Raw genomic sequence first — 21980 nt, 5'->3', positions numbered from 1 at the left:
AGTAATGCGGTACCACACCTTAACAGTCAATTAAACCTGGTTCCGAATAGTATTTTAGAGTATAACGCAGGTTACGTCTGGGTTGGTTCTGGTATTTGCAATCATCTGGCACATACTTTCGCGTTTTTCGCATACTTGTTGGGCAGATCCTGGGTTTTTTCTGGTTTGGATCCCGTAGTAATGAGGTTCCACACCGAAGCAGTCAATTATACCTGGCGGCGATTAATATTTTAGAGGATAACGCCGGTTATGTCTCGGATAGGTCTGGGATTTGGCCTCATCTGGCTCATACTTTCGCATTTCTCGCATACTTGTTGGCCAGATCCAGGGCTTTTTCTGGTTTGTATCCCGTCGTAATGTGGTTCCACACCGAAACAGTCAATTAAACCAGGTTGCGATTAATATTTTAGAGGATGACGCCGGTTATGTCTGGGTTAGGTCTGGGATTTGCCCTTATCTGGCTCGTATTTTCGCATTTCTCGCCTACTTGATGGCAAGATCCTGGGCTTTTTCATGCTTCGACCACGTAGTAATGTGGTACCACACTGAAACAGTCAAATAAACCTGGTTCCGATTAATATTTTACAGGATAACGCCGGCTATGTCTCGGTTAGGTCTGGGATTTTCCCTCATCTGGCTCGTACCTTCGCATTTTTCGCCTATTTGTTGGCAAGATCCTGGGCTTTTTCATGCTTGGACCACGTAGTAATGTGGTACCACACTGAAACAGTCAAATAAACCTGGTTCCGATTAATATTTAAGAGGATAACGCCGGCTATGTCTCGGTTAGGTCTGGGATTTTCCCTCATCTGGCTCGTACCTCCGCATTTTTCGCATACTTGTTGGCAAGATCCTGGGCATTTTCTGGTTTGGATCACGTAGTAATGCGGTACCACAACGAAGCGGTCAATTCAACCTCGTGGCGATTAATATTTTAGAGGATAACGCCGGTTATGTCTCCGTTAGGTTTGGGATTTTCCCTTATCTGGCTCGTAATTTCGCATCTTTCGCATACTTGTTGGCCAGATCCAGGCCTTTTTCATGCTTGGACCACGTAGTAATGTGGTACCACACTGAAACAGTCAAATAAACCTGGTTCCGATTAGTATTTTAGAGGATAACGCTGGTTATGTCTGGTTTAGTTCTGGTATTTGCAATCATCTGGCTCTTACCTTCTCATTTTTCGCCTACTTGTGGCAAGATCCTGGGCTTTTTTTGGTTTGGATCAGGCAGTAATGCGGTACCACACCTTAACAGTCAATTAAACCTGGTTCCGAATAGTATTTTATAGGATAACGCTGGTTATGTCTGGTTTAGTTCTGGTATTTGCAATCATCTGGCTCGTACCTTCACATTTTTCGCCTATTTGTTGGCAAGATCCTGGGCTTTTTCTGGTTTGGACCACGTAGTAATGTGGTGCCACACTGAAACAGTCAAATAAACCTGGTTCCGATCAATATTTTACAGGATAACGCCGGTTTTGTCTCGGTTAGGTCTGGGATTTTCCCTCATCTGGCTCGTACTTTCGCATTTTTCGCTTACTTGTTGGCCAGATCCTGGCCTTTTTCTGGTTTGGATCACGTAGTAATGTGGTAACACACTGAGACAGTCAAATAAACATGGTTCCGATTAATATTTTACAGGATAACGCCGGCTATGTCTGGGTTAGGTCTGGTATTTGCCCTCATCTGGCTCATACTTTCTCGTTTTTCGCATACATCTTGGCAGGATCCTGGCCTTTTTCTGGTTTGGATCACGTAGTAATGCGGTACCACACCGAAACAGTCAATTAAACCTGGTTGCGATTAATATTTTAGAGGATAACGCCGGTTATGTCTGGGTTAGGTCTAGGATTTGCCCCCATCTGGCACGTACTTTCGCATTTTTCGCATACTTGTTGGCCAGATCCTGGGCTTTTTCTGGTTTAGATCATGTAGTAATGTGGTTCCACACCGAAACAGTCAATTAAACCTGGTTGCGATTAATATTTTAGAGGATAACGCCGGTTATGTCTGGGTTAGGTCTGGTATTTAGCCTCATCTGGCTCGTACTTACGCATTTCTCGCATACTTGTTGGCCAGATCCTTGCCTTTTCCTGGTTTGGATCACGTAGTAATGCGGTACCACACTGAAACAGTCAATTAAACCTGGTTGTGATTAATATTTTGGAGGATAACGCTGGTTATGTTTGGGTTAGTTCCGGTATTTGCAACCATCTGGCAGATACTTTCGCATTTTTTGCATACTTGTTGGCCAGATCCTGGCCTTTTTCTGGTTTGGATCACGTAGTAATGCGGTGCCACACCGAAACAGTCAATAAAACCTGGTTGCGATTAATATTTTAGACGATAAAGCCGGTTATGTCACGGTTAGGTCTGGGATTTGCCGTCATCTGGCTCGAATTTTCGCATTTCTCGCATACTAGTTGGCCAGATCCTGGGCTTTTTCTGGTTTGGATCACGTAGTAATGTGGTACCACACTGAAACAGTCAATAGAAGCTGGTTCCGATTAGTATTTTATAGGTTAACGCTGGTTATGACTGGTTTAGATCTGGTATTTGCAATCATCTGGCTCGTACCTTCGCATTTTTCGCCTACTTATTGGCAAGATCCTGGGCTTTTTCATGCTTGGACCACGTAGTAATGTGGTACCACACTCTAACAGTCAAATAAACCTGGTTCCGATTAATATTTTACAGGATAACACCGGTTATGTCTGGGTTAGGTCTGGGATTTGCCGTCATCTGGCTCGTATTTTCGCATTTTTCGCATACTTGTTGGCCAGATCCTGGCCTTTTTCTGGCTTGGACCACATAGTAATGTGGTACCACACCAAAACAGTCAGTACATGCTGGTTGCGATTAATATTTTAGAGGATAACGCCGGTTATGTCTGGGTTAGGTCTGGTATTTGCCCCTCATCTGGCTCGTACTTTCGCATTTTTCGCATACTTGTTCCTCAGATCCTGGGCTTTTTCTGGTTTGGATCACGTAGTAATGTGGTACCACACAGAAACAGTCAATAAAAGCTGGTTCCGACTAGTATTTTAGAGGATAACGCTGGTTATGTCTGGTTTAGTTCTGGTATTTGCAATCATTTGGCTCGTACCTTCGCATTTTCGCCTACTTGTTGGCAAGATCCTGGGCTTTTTCATGCTTGCACCACGTAGTAATGTGGTACCACACTGAAACAGTCAAATAAACCTGGTTCCGATTAATATTTTACAGGATAACGCCGGCTACGTCTCGGTTAGGTCTGGGATTTTCCCTCATCTGGCTCGTACCTCCGCATTTTTCGCATACTTGTTGGCAAGATCCTGGGCTTTTCCTGGATTGGATCACGTAGTAATGCGGTACCACACCGAAGCGGTCAATTCAACCTCGTGGCGATTAACATTTTAGAGGACAACGCCGGTTATGTCTCCGTTAGGTTTGGGATTTTCCCTCATCTGGCTCGTAATTTCGCATTTTTCGCATACTTGTTGGCCAGATCCTGGCCTTTTTCATGCTTGGACCACGTAGTAATGTGGTACCACACTGAAACAGTCAAATAAACCTGTTTCCGATTAGTATTTTAGAGGATAACGCTGGTTATGTCTGGTTTAGTTCTGGTATTTGCAATCATCTGGCTCGTACCTTCGCATTTTTCGCCTACTTGTGGCAATATCCTGGGCTTTTTCTGGTTTGGATCAGGTAGTAATGCGGTACCACACCTTAACAGTAAATTAAACCTGGTTCCGAATAGTATTTTAGAGGATAACGCTGGTTATGTCTGGGTTAGTTCTGGTAGTTGCAATCATCTGTCTCATACGTTCGCAATTTTCGCATACTCAATGGCAAGATCCTGGGCTTTTCCTGGTTTGGATCACGTAGTAATGCGGTACCACACCGTAGCGGTCAAATAAACCTGGTTGCGATTAGTATGTTGGAGGATAACGCCGGTTATGTCTCGGTTAGTTCTGGTATTTGCTATCATCTGGCTCGTACCTTCGCATTTTTCGCCTACTTGTTGGCAAGATCCTGGGCTTTTTCATGCTTGGACCACGTAGTAATGTGGTACCACACTGAAACAGTCAAATAAACCTGGTTCCGATTAATATTTAACAGGATAACGCCGGCTATGTCTCGGTTATGTCTGGGATTTTCCCTCATCTGGCTGGTACCTCCGCATTTTTCGCATACTTGTTGGCAAGATCCTGGGCATTTTCTGGTTTGGATCACGTAGTAATGCGGTACCACACCGAAGCGGTCAATTCAACCTCGTGGCGATCAATATTTTAGAGGATAACGCCGGTTATGTCTCCGTTAGGTTTGGGATTTTCCCTCATCTGGCTCGTAATTTCGCATTTTTCGCATACTTGTTGGCCAGATCCTGGCCTTTTTCATGCTTGGACCACGTAGTAATGTGGTACCACACTGAAACAGTCAAATAAACCAGGTTCCGAATAGTATTTTAGAGGATAACGCTGGTTATGTCTGGTTTAGTTCTGGTATTTGCAATCATCTGGCTCGTACCTTCTCATTTTTCGCCTACTTGTGGCAAGATCCTGGGCTTTTTCTGGTTTGGATCAGGTAGTAATGCGGTACCACACCTTAACAGTCAATTAAACCTGGTTCCGAATAGTATTTTAGAGTATAACGCAGGTTACGTCTGGGTTGGTTCTGGTATTTGCAATCATCTGGCACATACTTTCGCGTTTTTCGCATACTTGTTGGGCAGATCCTGGGTTTTTTCTGGTTTGGATCCCGTAGTAATGAGGTTCCACACCGAAGCAGTCAATTATACCTGGCGGCGATTAATATTTTAGAGGATAACGCCGGTTATGTCTCGGATAGGTCTGGGATTTGGCCTCATCTGGCTCATACTTTCGCATTTCTCGCATACTTGTTGGCCAGATCCAGGGCTTTTTCTGGTTTGTATCCCGTCGTAATGTGGTTCCACACCGAAACAGTCAATTAAACCAGGTTGCGATTAATATTTTAGAGGATGACGCCGGTTATGTCTGGGTTAGGTCTGGGATTTGCCCTTATCTGGCTCGTATTTTCGCATTTCTCGCCTACTTGATGGCAAGATCCTGGGCTTTTTCATGCTTCGACCACGTAGTAATGTGGTACCACACTGAAACAGTCAAATAAACCTGGTTCCGATTAATATTTTACAGGATAACGCCGGCTATGTCTCGGTTAGGTCTGGGATTTTCCCTCATCTGGCTCGTACCTTCGCATTTTTCGCCTATTTGTTGGCAAGATCCTGGGCTTTTTCATGCTTGGACCACGTAGTAATGTGGTACCACACTGAAACAGTCAAATAAACCTGGTTCCGATTAATATTTAAGAGGATAACGCCGGCTATGTCTCGGTTAGGTCTGGGATTTTCCCTCATCTGGCTCGTACCTCCGCATTTTTCGCATACTTGTTGGCAAGATCCTGGGCATTTTCTGGTTTGGATCACGTAGTAATGCGGTACCACAACGAAGCGGTCAATTCAACCTCGTGGCGATTAATATTTTAGAGGATAACGCCGGTTATGTCTCCGTTAGGTTTGGGATTTTCCCTTATCTGGCTCGTAATTTCGCATCTTTCGCATACTTGTTGGCCAGATCCAGGCCTTTTTCATGCTTGGACCACGTAGTAATGTGGTACCACACTGAAACAGTCAAATAAACCTGGTTCCGATTAGTATTTTAGAGGATAACGCTGGTTATGTCTGGTTTAGTTCTGGTATTTGCAATCATCTGGCTCTTACCTTCTCATTTTTCGCCTACTTGTGGCAAGATCCTGGGCTTTTTTTGGTTTGGATCAGGCAGTAATGCGGTACCACACCTTAACAGTCAATTAAACCTGGTTCCGAATAGTATTTTATAGGATAACGCTGGTTATGTCTGGTTTAGTTCTGGTATTTGCAATCATCTGGCTCGTACCTTCACATTTTTCGCCTATTTGTTGGCAAGATCCTGGGCTTTTTCTGGTTTGGACCACGTAGTAATGTGGTGCCACACTGAAACAGTCAAATAAACCTGGTTCCGATCAATATTTTACAGGATAACGCCGGTTTTGTCTCGGTTAGGTCTGGGATTTTCCCTCATCTGGCTCGTACTTTCGCATTTTTCGCTTACTTGTTGGCCAGATCCTGGCCTTTTTCTGGTTTGGATCACGTAGTAATGTGGTAACACACTGAGACAGTCAAATAAACATGGTTCCGATTAATATTTTACAGGATAACGCCGGCTATGTCTGGGTTAGGTCTGGTATTTGCCCTCATCTGGCTCATACTTTCTCGTTTTTCGCATACATCTTGGCAGGATCCTGGCCTTTTTCTGGTTTGGATCACGTAGTAATGCGGTACCACACCGAAACAGTCAATTAAACCTGGTTGCGATTAATATTTTAGAGGATAACGCCGGTTATGTCTGGGTTAGGTCTAGGATTTGCCCCCATCTGGCACGTACTTTCGCATTTTTCGCATACTTGTTGGCCAGATCCTGGGCTTTTTCTGGTTTAGATCATGTAGTAATGTGGTTCCACACCGAAACAGTCAATTAAACCTGGTTGCGATTAATATTTTAGAGGATAACGCCGGTTATGTCACGGTAAGGTCTGGGATTTGCCGTCATCTGGCTCGTATATTCGCATTTTTCGCATACTTGTTGGCTAGATCCTGGCCTTTTTCTGGCTTGGACAACGTAGTAATGTGGTATCACACTGAAACTGTCAATTATACCTGGTTGCGATTAATACTTTGGAGGATAACGCCGGTTATGTCTCGGTTAGGTCTGGGATTTGCCCTCATCTGGCTCGTACCTTCGCATTTTTCGCCTACTTGTTGGCAAGATCCTGGGCTTTTTCTGGTTTGGATCACATAGTAATGTGGGACCACACTCAGACAGTCAATTAAACCTGGTTGCGATTAATATTTTAGAGGATAGCGCCGGTTATTTCTCGGTTAGGTCTGGGATTTGCCCTCATCTGTCTCGTGCCTTCGCATTTTTCGCCAACTTGTTGGCAGGATCCTGGGCTTTTTCATGCTTGGATCACGTAGTAATGTGGTACGACACTGAAACAGTCAAATAAACCTGGTTCCGATTAATATTTTACAGGATAACGCCGGCTATGTCTCGGTTAGGTCTGGGATTTTCCCACATCTGCCTCGTACCACCGCATTTTTCGCATACTTGTTGGCGAGATCCTGGGCTTTTTCTGGTTTTGATCACGTAGTAATGCGGTACCACACCGAAGCAGTCAATTCAACCTGGTGGCGATTAATATTTTAGAGGATAACGCCGGTTATGTCTGCGTTAGGTTTGGGATTTTCCCTCATCTGGCTCGTAATTTCGCATTTTTCGCATACTTGTTTGCCAGAGCCTGGCCTTTTTCATGCTTGGACCACGTTGTAATGTGGTACCACAATGAAACAGTCAAATAAACCTGGTTCCGATTAGTATTTTAGAGGATAACGCTGGATATGCCTGGTTTAGTTCTGGTATTTGCAATCATCTGGCTCGTACCTTCGCATTTTTCGCCTAGTTGTGGCAAGATCCTGGGCTTTTTCTGGTTTGGATCAGGTAGTAATGCGGTACCACACCTTAACAGTCAATTAAACCTGGTTCCGAATAGTATTTTAGAGGATAACGCCGGTTACGTCTGGGTTAGTTCTGGTATTTGCAATCATCTGGCACATACTTTCGCGTTTTTCGCATACTTGTTGGGCAGATCCTGGGTTTTTTCTGGTTTGGATCCCGTAGTAATGAGGTTCCACACCGAAGCAGTCAATTAAACCTGGTTGCGATTAATATTTTAGACGATAACGCAGGTTATGTCACGGTCAGGTCTGGGATTTGCCGTCATCTGGCTCGAATTTTCGCATTTCTCGCATACTTGTTGGCCAGATCCTGGGCTTTTTCTGGTTTGGATCACGTAGTAATGTGGTACCACACTGAAACAATCAATAAAAGCCGGTTCCGAATAGTATTTTAGAGGATAACGCTGGTTATGTCTGGTTTAGTTCTGGTATTTGCAATCATCTGGCTCGTACCTTCGCATTTTTCGCCTACTTGATGGGAAGATCCTGGGCTTTTTCATGCTTGGACCACGTAGTAATGTGGTACCACACTGAAACAGTCAAATAAACCTGGCTCCGATTAATATTTTACAGGATAACGCCGGCTATGTCTCGGTTAGGTCTGGGATTTTCCCTCATCTGGCTCGTACCTTCGCATTTTTCGCCTATTTGTTGGCAAGATCCTGGGCTTTTTCTGGTTTGGATCACGTAGTAATGCGGTACCACACCTAAACAGTCAATTAAACCTGGATGCGATTAATATTTTAGAGGATAACGCCGGTTATGTCTGGGTTAGGTCTAGGATTTGCCCCCATCTGGCTCGTACTTTCGCATTTTTCGCATACTTATTGGCCAGATCCTGGGCTTTTTCTGGTTTAGATCATGTAGTAATGTGGTTCCACACCGAAAAAGTCAATTAAACCTGGTTGCGATTAATATTTTAGAGGATAACGCCGGTTATGTCACGGTAAGGTCTGGGATTTGCCGTCATCTGGCTCGTATTTTCGCATTTTTCGCATACTTGTTGACTAGATCCTGGCCTTTTTCTGGCTTGGACAACGTAGTAATGTGGTATCACACTGAAACTGTCAATTAAACCTGGTTGCGATTAATACTTTGGAGGATAACGCCGGTTATGTCTCGGTTAGGTCTGGGATTTGCCCTCATCTGGCTCGTACCTTCGCATTTTTTGCCTACTTGTTGGCAAGATCGTGGGCTTTTTCTGGTTTGGATCACGTAGTAATGCGGTACCACACCGAAGCAGTCAATTAAACCTGGTGGCGATTAATATTTTAGAGGATAACGCCGGTTTTTTCTCGGTTAGGTCTGGGATTTTCCCTCATCTGGCTCGTAATTTCGCATTTTTCGCATACTTGTGGCAAGATCCTGGGCTTTTTCTGGTTTGGATCAGGTAGTAATGCGGTACCACACCGTAACAGTCAATTAAACCTGGTTCCGAATAGTATTTTAGAGGATAATGCAGGTTACGTCTGGGTTAGTTCTGGTATTTGCAATCATCTGGCTCATACTTTCGCGTTTTTCGCACACTTCTTGGCCAGATCCTGGGTTTTTTCTGGTTTGGATCCCGTAGTAATGAGGTTCCATACCGAAACAGTCAACTAACCTGGTGGTGATTAATATTTTAGAGGATAACGCCGGTTATGTCTCGGTTGGGTCTGGGATTTTCCCTCATCTGTCTCGTACTTTCGCGTTTTTCGCATACATCTTGGCAAGATCCTGGCCTTTTTCTGGCTTGGACAACGTAGTAATGTGGTACCACACCTAAACAGTCAATTAAACCTGGTTGCGATTAACATTTTAGAGGATAACGCCGGTTATGTCACGGTTAGGTCTGGGATTTGCCGTGATCTGGCTCGAATTTTCGCATTTCTCTCATACTTGTTGGCCAGATCCTGGACTTTTTCTGGCTTGGACCACGCAATAATGTGGTATCACACTGAAACAGTCAATTAAACCTGGTTGCGATTAATTTTTTGGAGGATAACGCTGGTTATGTTTGGGTTAGTTCCGGTACTTGCAACCATCTGGCTGATACTTTCGCATTTCTCGCATACTTGATGACCAGATCCTGGCCTTTTTCTGGCTTGGACCACGTAGTGATGTGGTACCACACCGAAACAGTCAATAGAAGCTGGTTGCGATTAATATTTTAGAGGATAACGCTGGTTATGGCTGGGTTAGTTCTGGTATTTGTAATCATCTGGCACGTACTTTCGCATTTCTCGCATACTTGTTGGCCAGATCCTGCCCTTCTTCTGGCTTGTACCACCTAGTGATGTGGTACCACACCGAAACAGTCAATAGAAGCTGGTTGCGATTAATATTTTATAGGATAACGCTGGTTATGTCTGGGTTAGTTCTGGTATTTGCAATCATCTGGCTCGTACCTTCGCATTCTCCGCCAACTTGTTGGCAAGATCCCGGGCTTTTTCTGGTTTGGATCACGTAGTAATGCGGTACCACACCGAAACAGTCAATTAATCCTGGTTGCGATTAATATTTTAGAGGATAACGCCGGTTATGTCTCGGTTAGTTCTGGGATTTGCCTTCATCTGGCTAGCACCTTCGCATTTTTCGCCTACTTGTTGGCTAGATCCTGGCCTTTTTCTGGGTTGGACCACGTAGTAATGTGGTACCACGCCAAAACAGGCAATTAAACCTGGTTGCGATTAATATTTTAGAGGAGAACACAGGTTATGTCTCGGTTAGTTCTGGTATATGCAATCATCTGGCTCATACTTTCGCGTTTTTCGAATACATGTTGGCCAGAACCAGGCCTTTTTCTGGTTTAGATCACGTAGTAATGCGGTACCACACTGAAACAGTCAATTAAACCTGGTTGCGATTAACATTTTGGAGGATAACGCCGGTTATGTCTCGGTTAGGTCTGGGATTTGCCCTCATCTGGCTCGTACCTTCGCATTTTTCGCCTACTTGTTGGCAAGATCCTGGGCTTTTTCATGCTTGGACCACGTAGTAATGTGGTACCACACTGAAACAGTCAAATAAACCTGGTTCCGATTAATATTTAAGAGGATAACGCCGGCTATGTCTCGGTTAGGTCTGGGATTTTCCCTCATCTGGCTCGTACCTCCGCATTTTTCGCATACTTGTTGGCAAGATCCTGGGCATTTTCTGGTTTGGATCACGTAGTAATGCGGTACCACAACGAAGCGGTCAATTCAACCTCGTGGCGATTAATATTTTAGAGGATAACGCCGGTTATGTCTCCGTTAGGTTTGGGATTTTCCCTTATCTGGCTCGTAATTTCGCATCTTTCGCATACTTGTTGGCCAGATCCAGGCCTTTTTCATGCTTGGACCACGTAGTAATGTGGTACCACACTGAAACAGTCAAATAAACCTGGTTCCGATTAGTATTTTAGAGGATAACGCTGGTTATGTCTGGTTTAGTTCTGGTATTTGCAATCATCTGGCTCTTACCTTCTCATTTTTCGCCTACTTGTGGCAAGATCCTGGGCTTTTTTTGGTTTGGATCAGGCAGTAATGCGGTACCACACCTTAACAGTCAATTAAACCTGGTTCCGAATAGTATTTTAGAGGATAACGCTGGTTATGTCTGGTTTAGTTCTGGTATTTGCAATCATCTGGCTCGTACCTTCACATTTTTCGCCTATTTGTTGGCAAGATCCTGGGCTTTTTCTGGTTTGGACCACGTAGTAATGTGGTGCCACACTGAAACAGTCAAATAAACCTGGTTCCGATCAATATTTTACAGGATAACGCCGGTTTTGTCTCGGTTAGGTCTGGGATTTTCCCTCATCTGGCTCGTACTTTCGCATTTTTCGCTTACTTGTTGGCCAGATCCTGGCCTTTTTCTGGTTTGGATCACGTAGTAATGTGGTAACACACTGAGACAGTCAAATAAACATGGTTCCGATTAATATTTTACAGGATAACGCCGGCTATGTCTGGGTTAGGTCTGGTATTTGCCCTCATCTGGCTCATACTTTCTCGTTTTTCGCATACATCTTGGCAGGATCCTGGCCTTTTTCTGGTTTGGATCACGTAGTAATGCGGTACCACACCGAAACAGTCAATTAAACCTGGTTGCGATTAATATTTTAGAGGATAACGCCGGTTATGTCTGGGTTAGGTCTAGGATTTGCCCCCATCTGGCACGTACTTTCGCATTTTTCGCATACTTGTTGGCCAGATCCTGGGCTTTTTCTGGTTTAGATCATGTAGTAATGTGGTTCCACACCGAAACAGTCAATTAAACCTGGTTGCGATTAATATTTTAGAGGATAACGCCGGTTATGTCACGGTAAGGTCTGGGATTTGCCGTCATCTGGCTCGTATATTCGCATTTTTCGCATACTTGTTGGCTAGCTCCTGGCCTTTTTCTGGCTTGGACAACGTAGTAATGTGGTATCACACTGAAACTGTCAATTATACCTGGTTGCGATTAATACTTTGGAGGATAACGCCGGTTATGTCTCGGTTAGGTCTGGGATTTGCCCTCATCTGGCTCGTACCTTCGCATTTTTCGCCTACTTGTTGGCAAGATCCTGGGCTTTTTCTGGTTTGGATCACATAGTAATGTGGGACCACACTCAGACAGTCAATTAAACCTGGTTGCGATTAATATTTTAGAGGATAGCGCCGGTTATTTCTCGGTTAGGTCTGGGATTTGCCCTCATCTGTCTCGTGCCTTCGCATTTTTCGCCAACTTGTTGGCAGGATCCTGGGCTTTTTCATGCTTGGATCACGTAGTAATGTGGTACGACACTGAAACAGTCAAATAAACCTGGTTCCGATTAATATTTTACAGGATAACGCCGGCTATGTCTCGGTTAGGTCTGGGATTTTCCCACATCTGCCTCGTACCACCGCATTTTTCGCATACTTGTTGGCGAGATCCTGGGCTTTTTCTGGTTTTGATCACGTAGTAATGCGGTACCACACCGAAGCAGTCAATTCAACCTGGTGGCGATTAATATTTTAGAGGATAACGCCGGTTATGTCTGCGTTAGGTTTGGGATTTTCCCTCATCTGGCTCGTAATTTCGCATTTTTCGCATACTTGTTTGCCAGATCCTGGCCTTTTTCATGCTTGGACCACGTTGTAATGTGGTACCACAATGAAACAGTCAAATAAACCTGGTTCCGATTAGTATTTTAGAGGATAACGCTGGATATGCCTGGTTTAGTTCTGGTATTTGCAATCATCTGGCTCGTACCTTCGCATTTTTCGCCTAGTTGTGGCAAGATCCGGGGCTTTTTCTGGTTTGGATCAGGTAGTAATGCGGTACCACACCTTAACAGTCAATTAAACCTGGTTCCGAATAGTATTTTAGAGGATAACGCCGGTTACGTCTGGGTTAGTTCTGGTATTTGCAATCATCTGGCACATACTTTCGCGTTTTTCGCATACTTGTTGGGCAGATCCTGGGTTTTTTCTGGTTTGGATCCCGTAGTAATGAGGTTCCACACCGAAGCAGTCAATTAAACCTGGTTGCGATTAATATTTTAGACGATAACGCAGGTTATGTCACGGTCAGGTCTGGGATTTGCCGTCATCTGGCTCGAATTTTCGCATTTCTCGCATACTTGTTGGCCAGATCCTGGGCTTTTTCTGGTTTGGATCACGTAGTAATGTGGTACCACACTGAAACAATCAATAAAAGCCGGTTCCGAATAGTATTTTAGAGGATAACGCTGGTTATGTCTGGTTTAGTTCTGGTATTTGCAATCATCTGGCTCGTACCTTCGCATTTTTCGCCTACTTGATGGGAAGATCCTGGGCTTTTTCATGCTTGGACCACGTAGTAATGTGGTACCACACTGAAACAGTCAAATAAACCTGGCTCCGATTAATATTTTACAGGATAACGCCGGCTATGTCTCGGTTAGGTCTGGGATTTTCCCTCATCTGGCTCGTACCTTCGCATTTTTCGCCTATTTGTTGGCAAGATCCTGGGCTTTTTCTGGTTTGGATCACGTAGTAATGCGGTACCACACCTAAACAGTCAATTAAACCTGGATGCGATTAATATTTTAGAGGATAACGCCGGTTATGTCTGGGTTAGGTCTAGGATTTGCCCCCATCTGGCTCGTACTTTCGCATTTTTCGCATACTTATTGGCCAGATCCTGGGCTTTTTCTGGTTTAGATCATGTAGTAATGTGGTTCCACACCGAAAAAGTCAATTAAACCTGGTTGCGATTAATATTTTAGAGGATAACGCCGGTTATGTCACGGTAAGGTCTGGGATTTGCCGTCATCTGGCTCGTATTTTCGCATTTTTCGCATACTTGTTGACTAGATCCTGGCCTTTTTCTGGCTTGGACAACGTAGTAATGTGGTATCACACTGAAACTGTCAATTAAACCTGGTTGCGATTAATACTTTGGAGGATAACGCCGGTTATGTCTCGGTTAGGTCTGGGATTTGCCCTCATCTGGCTCGTACCTTCGCATTTTTTGCCTACTTGTTGGCAAGATCGTGGGCTTTTTCTGGTTTGGATCACGTAGTAATGCGGTACCACACCGAAGCAGTCAATTAAACCTGGTGGCGATTAATATTTTAGAGGATAACGCCGGTTTTTTCTCGGTTAGGTCTGGGATTTTCCCTCATCTGGCTCGTAATTTCGCATTTTTCGCATACTTGTGGCAAGATCCTGGGCTTTTTCTGGTTTGGATCAGGTAGTAATGCGGTACCACACCGTAACAGTCAATTAAACCTGGTTCCGAATAGTATTTTAGAGGATAATGCAGGTTACGTCTGGGTTAGTTCTGGTATTTGCAATCATCTGGCTCATACTTTCGCGTTTTTCGCACACTTCTTGGCCAGATCCTGGGTTTTTTCTGGTTTGGATCCCGTAGTAATGAGGTTCCATACCGAAACAGTCAACTAACCTGGTGGTGATTAATATTTTAGAGGATAACGCCGGTTATGTCTCGGTTGGGTCTGGGATTTTCCCTCATCTGTCTCGTACTTTCGCGTTTTTCGCATACATCTTGGCAAGATCCTGGCCTTTTTCTGGCTTGGACAACGTAGTAATGTGGTACCACACCTAAACAGTCAATTAAACCTGGTTGCGATTAACATTTTAGAGGATAACGCCGGTTATGTCACGGTTAGGTCTGGGATTTGCCGTGATCTGGCTCGAATTTTCGCATTTCTCTCATACTTGTTGGCCAGATCCTGGACTTTTTCTGGCTTGGACCACGCAATAATGTGGTATCACACTGAAACAGTCAATTAAACCTGGTTGCGATTAATTTTTTGGAGGATAACGCTGGTTATGTTTGGGTTAGTTCCGGTACTTGCAACCATCTGGCTGATACTTTCGCATTTCTCGCATACTTGATGACCAGATCCTGGCCTTTTTCTGGCTTGGACCACGTAGTGATGTGGTACCACACCGAAACAGTCAATTAAACCTGGTTGCGATTAATATTTTAGAGGATAACGCTGGTTATGTCTGGGTTAGGTCTGGGATTTGCCCTCATCTGTCTCGTACTTTCGCATTTTTCGCATACTTGTTGTCCAGATCCTGGCCTTTTTCTGGCTTGGACCACGTAGTGATGTGGTACCACACCGAAACAGTCAATAGAAGCTGGTTGCGATTAATATTTTAGAGGATAACGCTGGTTATGGCTGGGTTAGTTCTGGTATTTGTAATCATCTGGCACGTACTTTCGCATTTCTCGCATACTTGTTGGCCAGATCCTGCCCTTCTTCTGGCTTGTACCACCTAGTGATGTGGTACCACACCGAAACAGTCAATAGAAGCTGGTTGCGATTAATATTTTATAGGATAACGCTGGTTATGTCTGGGTTAGTTCTGGTATTTGCAATCATCTGGCTCGTACCTTCGCATTCTCCGCCAACTTGTTGGCAAGATCCCGGGCTTTTTCTGGTTTGGATCACGTAGTAATGCGGTACCACACCGAAACAGTCAATTAATCCTGGTTGCGATTAATATTTTAGAGGATAACGCCGGTTATGTCTCGGTTAGTTCTGGGATTTGCCTTCATCTGGCTAGCACCTTCGCATTTTTCGCCTACTTGTTGGCTAGATCCTGGCCTTTTTCTGGGTTGGACCACGTAGTAATGTGGTACCACGCCAAAACAGGCAATTAAACCTGGTTGCGATTAATATTTTAGAGGAGAACACAGGTTATGTCTCGGTTAGTTCTGGTATATGCAATCATCTGGCTCATACTTTCGCGTTTTTCGAATACATGTTGGCCAGAACCAGGCCTTTTTCTGGTTTAGATCACGTAGTAATGCGGTACCACACTGAAACAGTCAATTAAACCTGGTTGCGATTAACATTTTGGAGGATAACGCCGGTTATGTCTCGGTTAGGTCTGGGATTTGCCCTCATCTGGCTCGTACCTTCGCATTTTTCGCCTACTTGTTGGCAAGATCCTGGGCTTTTTCATGCTTGGACCACGTAGTAATGTGGTACCACACCGTAACAATCAATTAAACCTGGTTGCGGTTAATATTTTGGAGGATAACGCCGGTTATGTCTGGGTTAGGTCTGGGATTTTCCCTCATCTGGCTCGTATTTTCGCATTTTTCGCATACTTGTTGTCCAGATCCTGGCCTTTTTCTGGCTTGGACCACGTAGTGATGTGGTACCTCACCGAAACAGTCAATAGAAGCTGGTTGCGATTAATATTTTAGAGGATAACGCCGGTCATGTCTCGGTTATGTCTGGGATTTGCCCTTATCTGGCTCGTACTTTCGCATTTTTCGCATACTTGTTGGCCAGATCGTGGCCTTTTTCTGGTCTGTATCACGTAGTAATGCGGTACCACACCGAAACAGTCAATTGAACCTGGTTGCGATTAATATATTAAAGGATAACGCCTGTTATGTCTGGGTTAGTTCTGGTATTTGCAATCATCTGGCTCATACTTTCGCAATTTTCGCGTACTTGTTGGCCAGATCTTGGGTTTCTGGTCGTTTGGATCCCGTCGTAATGTGGATCCACACCGTAGCAGTCAATTAAACCAGGTTGCGATTAATATTTTAGAGGATAACGCTGGTTATGTCTGGGTTAGTTCTGGTATTTGCAATCATCTGGCTCATACTTTCGCAATTTTCGCGTACTTGTTGGCCAGATCTTGGGTTTCTTGTGGTTTGGATCCCGTCCTAATGTGGATCCACACCGAAGCAGTCAATTAAGCCTGGCTGCGATGAATATTTTAGAGGATAACGGTGGTTATGTTTGGGTTAGTTCTGCTATTTGCAATCATCTGGCTCGTACTTTCGCATTTCTCGCATACTTGTAGGCAGATCCTGGGCTTTTTCTTGTTTGGATCACGTAGTAATGCGGTACCACACTCAAACTGTCAATTAAACCTGGTGGCGATTAATATTTTAGACGATAACGCCGGTTATGTCACGGTTAGGTCTCGGATTTGCCGTCATCAAGCTCGCATTTTCGCATTTTTCGCATACTTGCTGGCCAGATCCTGGCCTTTTTCTGGGTTGGACCACGTAGTAATGTGGTACCACACCGAAGCAGTCAATTAAACCTGGTTGCGATTAATATTTTAGAGGATAAGGCCTGTTATGTCTTGGTTAGGTTTGGTATTTGGCCTCATCTGGCTCGTACTTTCGCATTTCTCGCATACTTGTTGGCCAGATCCTTGCCTTTTCCTGGTTTGGATCACGTAGTAATGCGGTACCACACTGAAACAGTCAATTAAACCTGGTTGTGATTAATATTTTGGAGGATAACGCTGGTTATGTTTGGGTTAGTTCCGGTATTTGCAACCATCTGGCTGATACTTTCGCATTTTTTGCATACTTGTTGGCCAGATCCTGGGCTTTTTCATGCTTGGACCACGTAGTAATGTGGTACCACACTGAAGCAGTCAAATAAACCTGGTTCCGAGTAATATTTTACAGGATAACGCCGGTTATGTCTGGGTTAGGTGTGGGATTTGCCCTCACCTGGCTCGTACTTTCGCATTTCTCGCATACTTGTCGGCCAGATCCAGGTCTTTTTCTGGTTTGGATCACGTAGTGATGCGGTACCACACCGAAACAGTCAATTAAACCTGGTTGCGATTAATATTTTAGAGGATAAAGCCGGTTATGTCTCGGTTATGTCTGGGATTTGCCGTCATCTGGCTCGTATTTTCGCATTTTTCGCATACTTGTTGGCCAGATCCTGGCATTTTCTGGCTTGGACCACGTAGTAATGTGGTATCACACTGAAACAGTCAATTAAACCTGTTTGTGATTAACATTTTGGAGGATAACGCCGGTTATGTCTCGGTTAGGTCTGGGATTTGCCCTCATCTGGCTCGTACCTTCGCATTTTTCGCCTACTTGTTGGCAAGATCCTGGGCTTTTTCTGGTTTGGATCACGTAGTAATGCGGTACCACACCGAAGCAGTCAATTAAACCTGGTTGCGATTAATATTTTAGAGGATAACGCCGGTTATGTCTTGGTTAGGTCTGGTATTTAGCCTCATCTGGCTCGTACTTACGCATTTCTCGCATACTTGTTGGCCAGATCCTTGCCTTTTCCTGGTTTGGATCACGTAGTAATGCGGTACCACACTGAAACAGTCAATTAAACCTGGTTGTGATTAATATTTTGGAGGATAACGCTGGTTATGTTTGGGTTAGTTCCGGTATTTGCAACCATCTGGCAGATACTTTCGCATTTTTTGCATACTTGTTGGCCAGACCCTGGCCTTTTTCTGGTTTGGATCACGTAGTAATGCGGTGCCACACCGAAACAGTCAATAAAACCTGGTTGCGATTAATATTTTAGAGGATAACGCCGGTTATGTCTCGGTTATGTCTGGGATTTGCCCTCATCTGACACATGCCTTCGCATTTCTCGCATACTTGATGGCCAGATCCTGGCCTTTTTCTGGCTTGGACCACGTAGTAATGTGGTACCACACCGAAACAGTCAATACAAGCTGGTGGCGATTAATATTTTAGAGGATAACGCCGGTTATGTCTCGGTTAGGTCTGGGATTTGGCCTCATCTGGCACATACTTTCGCATTTCTCGCATACTTGTTGGCCAGATCCAGGGCTTTTTCTGGTTTGTATCCCGTCGTAATGTGGTTCCACACCGAAACAGTCAATTAAACCCGGTTGCGATTAATATTTTAGAGGATAACGCCGGTTATGTCTGGGTTAGGTCTGGGATTTGCCCTCATCTGGCTCGTACTTTCGCATTTCTCGCATACTAGTTGGCCAGATCCTGGGCTTTTTCTGGTTTGGATCACGTAGTAATGTGGTACCACACTGAAACAGTCAATAGAAGCTGGTTCCGATTAGTATTTTATAGGTTAACGCTGGTTATGACTGGTTTAGATCTGGTATTTGCAATCATCTGGCTCGTACCTTCGCATTTTTCGCCTACTTATTGGCAAGATCCTGGGCTTTTTCATGCTTGGACCACGTAGTAATGTAGTACCACACTCTAACAGTCAAATAAACCTGGTTCCGATTAATATTTTACAGGATAACACCGGTTATGTCTGGGTTAGGTCTGGGATTTGCCGTCATCTGGCTCGTATTTTCGCATTTTTCGCATACTTGTTGGCCAGATCCTGGCCTTTTTCTGGCTTGGACCACATAGTAATGTGGTACCACACCAAAACAGTCAGTACATGCTGGTTGCGATTAATATTTTAGAGGATAACGCCGGTTATGTCTGGGTTAGGTCTGGTATTTGCCCCTCATCTGGCTCGTACTTTCGCATTTTTCGCATACTTGTTCTTCAGATCCTGGGCTTTTTCTGGTTTGGATCACGTAGTAATGTGGTACCACACAGAAACAGTCAATAAAAGCTGGTTCCGACTAGTATTTTAGAGGATAACGTTGGTTATGTCTGGTTTAGTTCTGGTATTTGCAATCATTTGGCTCGTACCTTCGCATTTTTCGCCTACTTGTTGGCAAGATCCTGGGCTTTTTCATGCTTGCACCACGTAGTAATGTGGTACCACACTGAAACAGTCAAATAAACCTGGTTCCGATTAATATTTTACAGGATAACGCCGGCTACGTCTCGGTTAGGTCTGGGATTTTCCCTCATCTGGCTCGTACCTCCGCATTTTTCGCATACTTGTTGGCAAGATCCTGGGCTTTTCCTGGTTTGGATCACGTAGTAATGCGGTACCACACCGAAGCGGTCAATTCAACCTCGTGGCGATTAACATTTTAGAGGACAACGCCGGTTATGTCTCCGTTAGGTTTGGGATTTTCCCTCATCTGGCTCGTAATTTCGCATTTTTCGCATACTTGTTGGCCAGATCCTGGCCTTTTTCATGCTTGGACCACGTAGTAATGTGGTACCACACTGAAACAGTCAAATAAACCTGTTTCCGATTAGTATTTTAGAGGATAACGCTGGTTATGTCTGGTTTAGTTCTGGTATTTGCAATCATCTGGCTCGTACCTTCGCATTTTTCGCCTACTTGTGGCAATATCCTGGGCTTTTTCTGGTTTGGATCAGGTAGTAATGCGGTACCACACCTTAACAGTAAATTAAACCTGGTTCCGAATAGTATTTTAGAGGATAACGCAGGTTACGTCTGGGTTAGTTCTGGTATTTGCAATCATCTGGTACATAGTTTCGCGTTTTTCGCATACTTGTTGGGCAGATCCTGGGTTTTTTCTGGTTTGGATCCCGTAGTAATGAGGTTCCACACCGAAGCTGTCAATTAAACCTGGTGGCGATTAATATTTTAGAGGATAACGCCGGTTATGTCTGGGTTAGGTCTGGGGTTTGCCCTCATCTGGCTCGTACCTTCGCATTTTTCGCATACTTGTTGGCCAGATCCTGGGCTTTTTCTGGTTTGGATAACGTAGTAATGTGGTACCACACCGAAACAGTCAATTAAACCTGGTTGCGATTAATATTTTAGAGGATGACGCCGGTTATGTCTCGGTTAGGTCTGGGATTTGCCCTCATCTGGCACGTACTTTCGCACTTTCGCATACTTGTTGGCCAGATCCTGGCTTTTTCTGGTTTAGATCATGTAGTAATGTGGTTCCACACCGAAACAGTCAATTAAACCTGGATGCGATTAATATTTTAGAGGATGACGCCGGTTATGTCTCGGTTAGGTCTGGGATTTGCCCTCATCTGGCACGTACTTTCGCATTTTTCGCCTACTTGTTGGCAAGATCCTGGGCTTTTTCATGCTTGGACCACGTAGTAATGTGGTACCACACTGAAACTGTCAAATAAACCTGGTTCCGATAAATATTTTACAGGATAACGCCGGTTATGTCACGGTAAGGACTGGGATTTGGCGCCATCTGGCTCGTATTTTCGCATTTTTCGCATACTTGTTGGCTACATACAGGCCTTTTTCTGGCTTGGACCACGTAGTAATGTGGTATCACACTGAAACTGTCAATTAAACCTGGTTGCGAATAATACTTTGGAGGATAACGCCTGTTATGTCTCGGTTAGGTCTGGGGTTTGCCCTCATCTGGCTCGTACTTTCGCATTTTTCCCCTACTGATTGGCAGGATCCTGGGCTTTTTCTGGTTTGGATCACGTAGTAATGCGGTACCACACCGAAGCAGTCAATTAAACCTGGTTCCGATTAATATTTTAGAGGATAACGCCGGTTATGTCTGGGTTAGGTCTGGGGTTTGCCCTCATCTGGCTCGTACTTTCGCATTTTTCGCATACTTCTTGGCCAGATCCTGGGCTTTTTCTGGTTTGGGTAACGTAGTAATGTGGTACCACACCGAAACAGTCAATTAGACCTGGTTGCGATTAATATTTTAGAGGATGACGCCGGTTATGTCTCGGTTAGGTCTGGGATTTGCCCTCATCTGGCACGTACTTTCGCATTTCTCGCATACTTGTTGGCCAGATCCTGGGCTTTTTCTGGCTTGGACCACGTAGTAATGTGGTACCACACCGAAACAGTCAATAGAAGCTGGTTGCGATTAATATTTTAGAGGATAACGCCGGTTATGTCTGGGTTAGTTCTCGTATTTGCCCTCATCTGGCTCGTACTTTCGCATTTCTCGCATACTCGGTGACCAGATCCTGGCCTTTTTCTGGCTTGGACCACGTAGTAATGTGGGACCACACTCAGACAGTCAATTAAACCTGGTTGCGATTAATATTTTAGAGGATGACGCCGGTTATGTCTCGGTTAGGTCTGGGATTTGCCCTCATCTGGCACGTACTTTCGCATTTTTCGCCTACTTGTTGGCAAGATCCTGGGCTTTTTCATGCTTGGACCACGTAGTAATGTGGTACCACACTGAAACAGTCAATTAAACCTGGTTCCGATAAATATTTTACAGGATAACGCCGGCTATGTCTCGGATATGTCTGGGATTTTCCCTGATCTGGCTCGTACCTTCGCATATTTCGCCTATTTGTTGGCAAGATCCTGGGCTTTTTCTGGTTTGGAC

Source organism: Colletes latitarsis, chromosome 3, assembly GCF_051014445.1.
Source record: "Colletes latitarsis isolate SP2378_abdomen chromosome 3, iyColLati1, whole genome shotgun sequence".
NCBI classification, from domain to species: domain Eukaryota; kingdom Metazoa; phylum Arthropoda; class Insecta; order Hymenoptera; family Colletidae; genus Colletes; species Colletes latitarsis.
The sequence above is the reverse complement of the archived record's forward strand: the minus strand, read 5'-3'. Positions refer to the sequence as shown.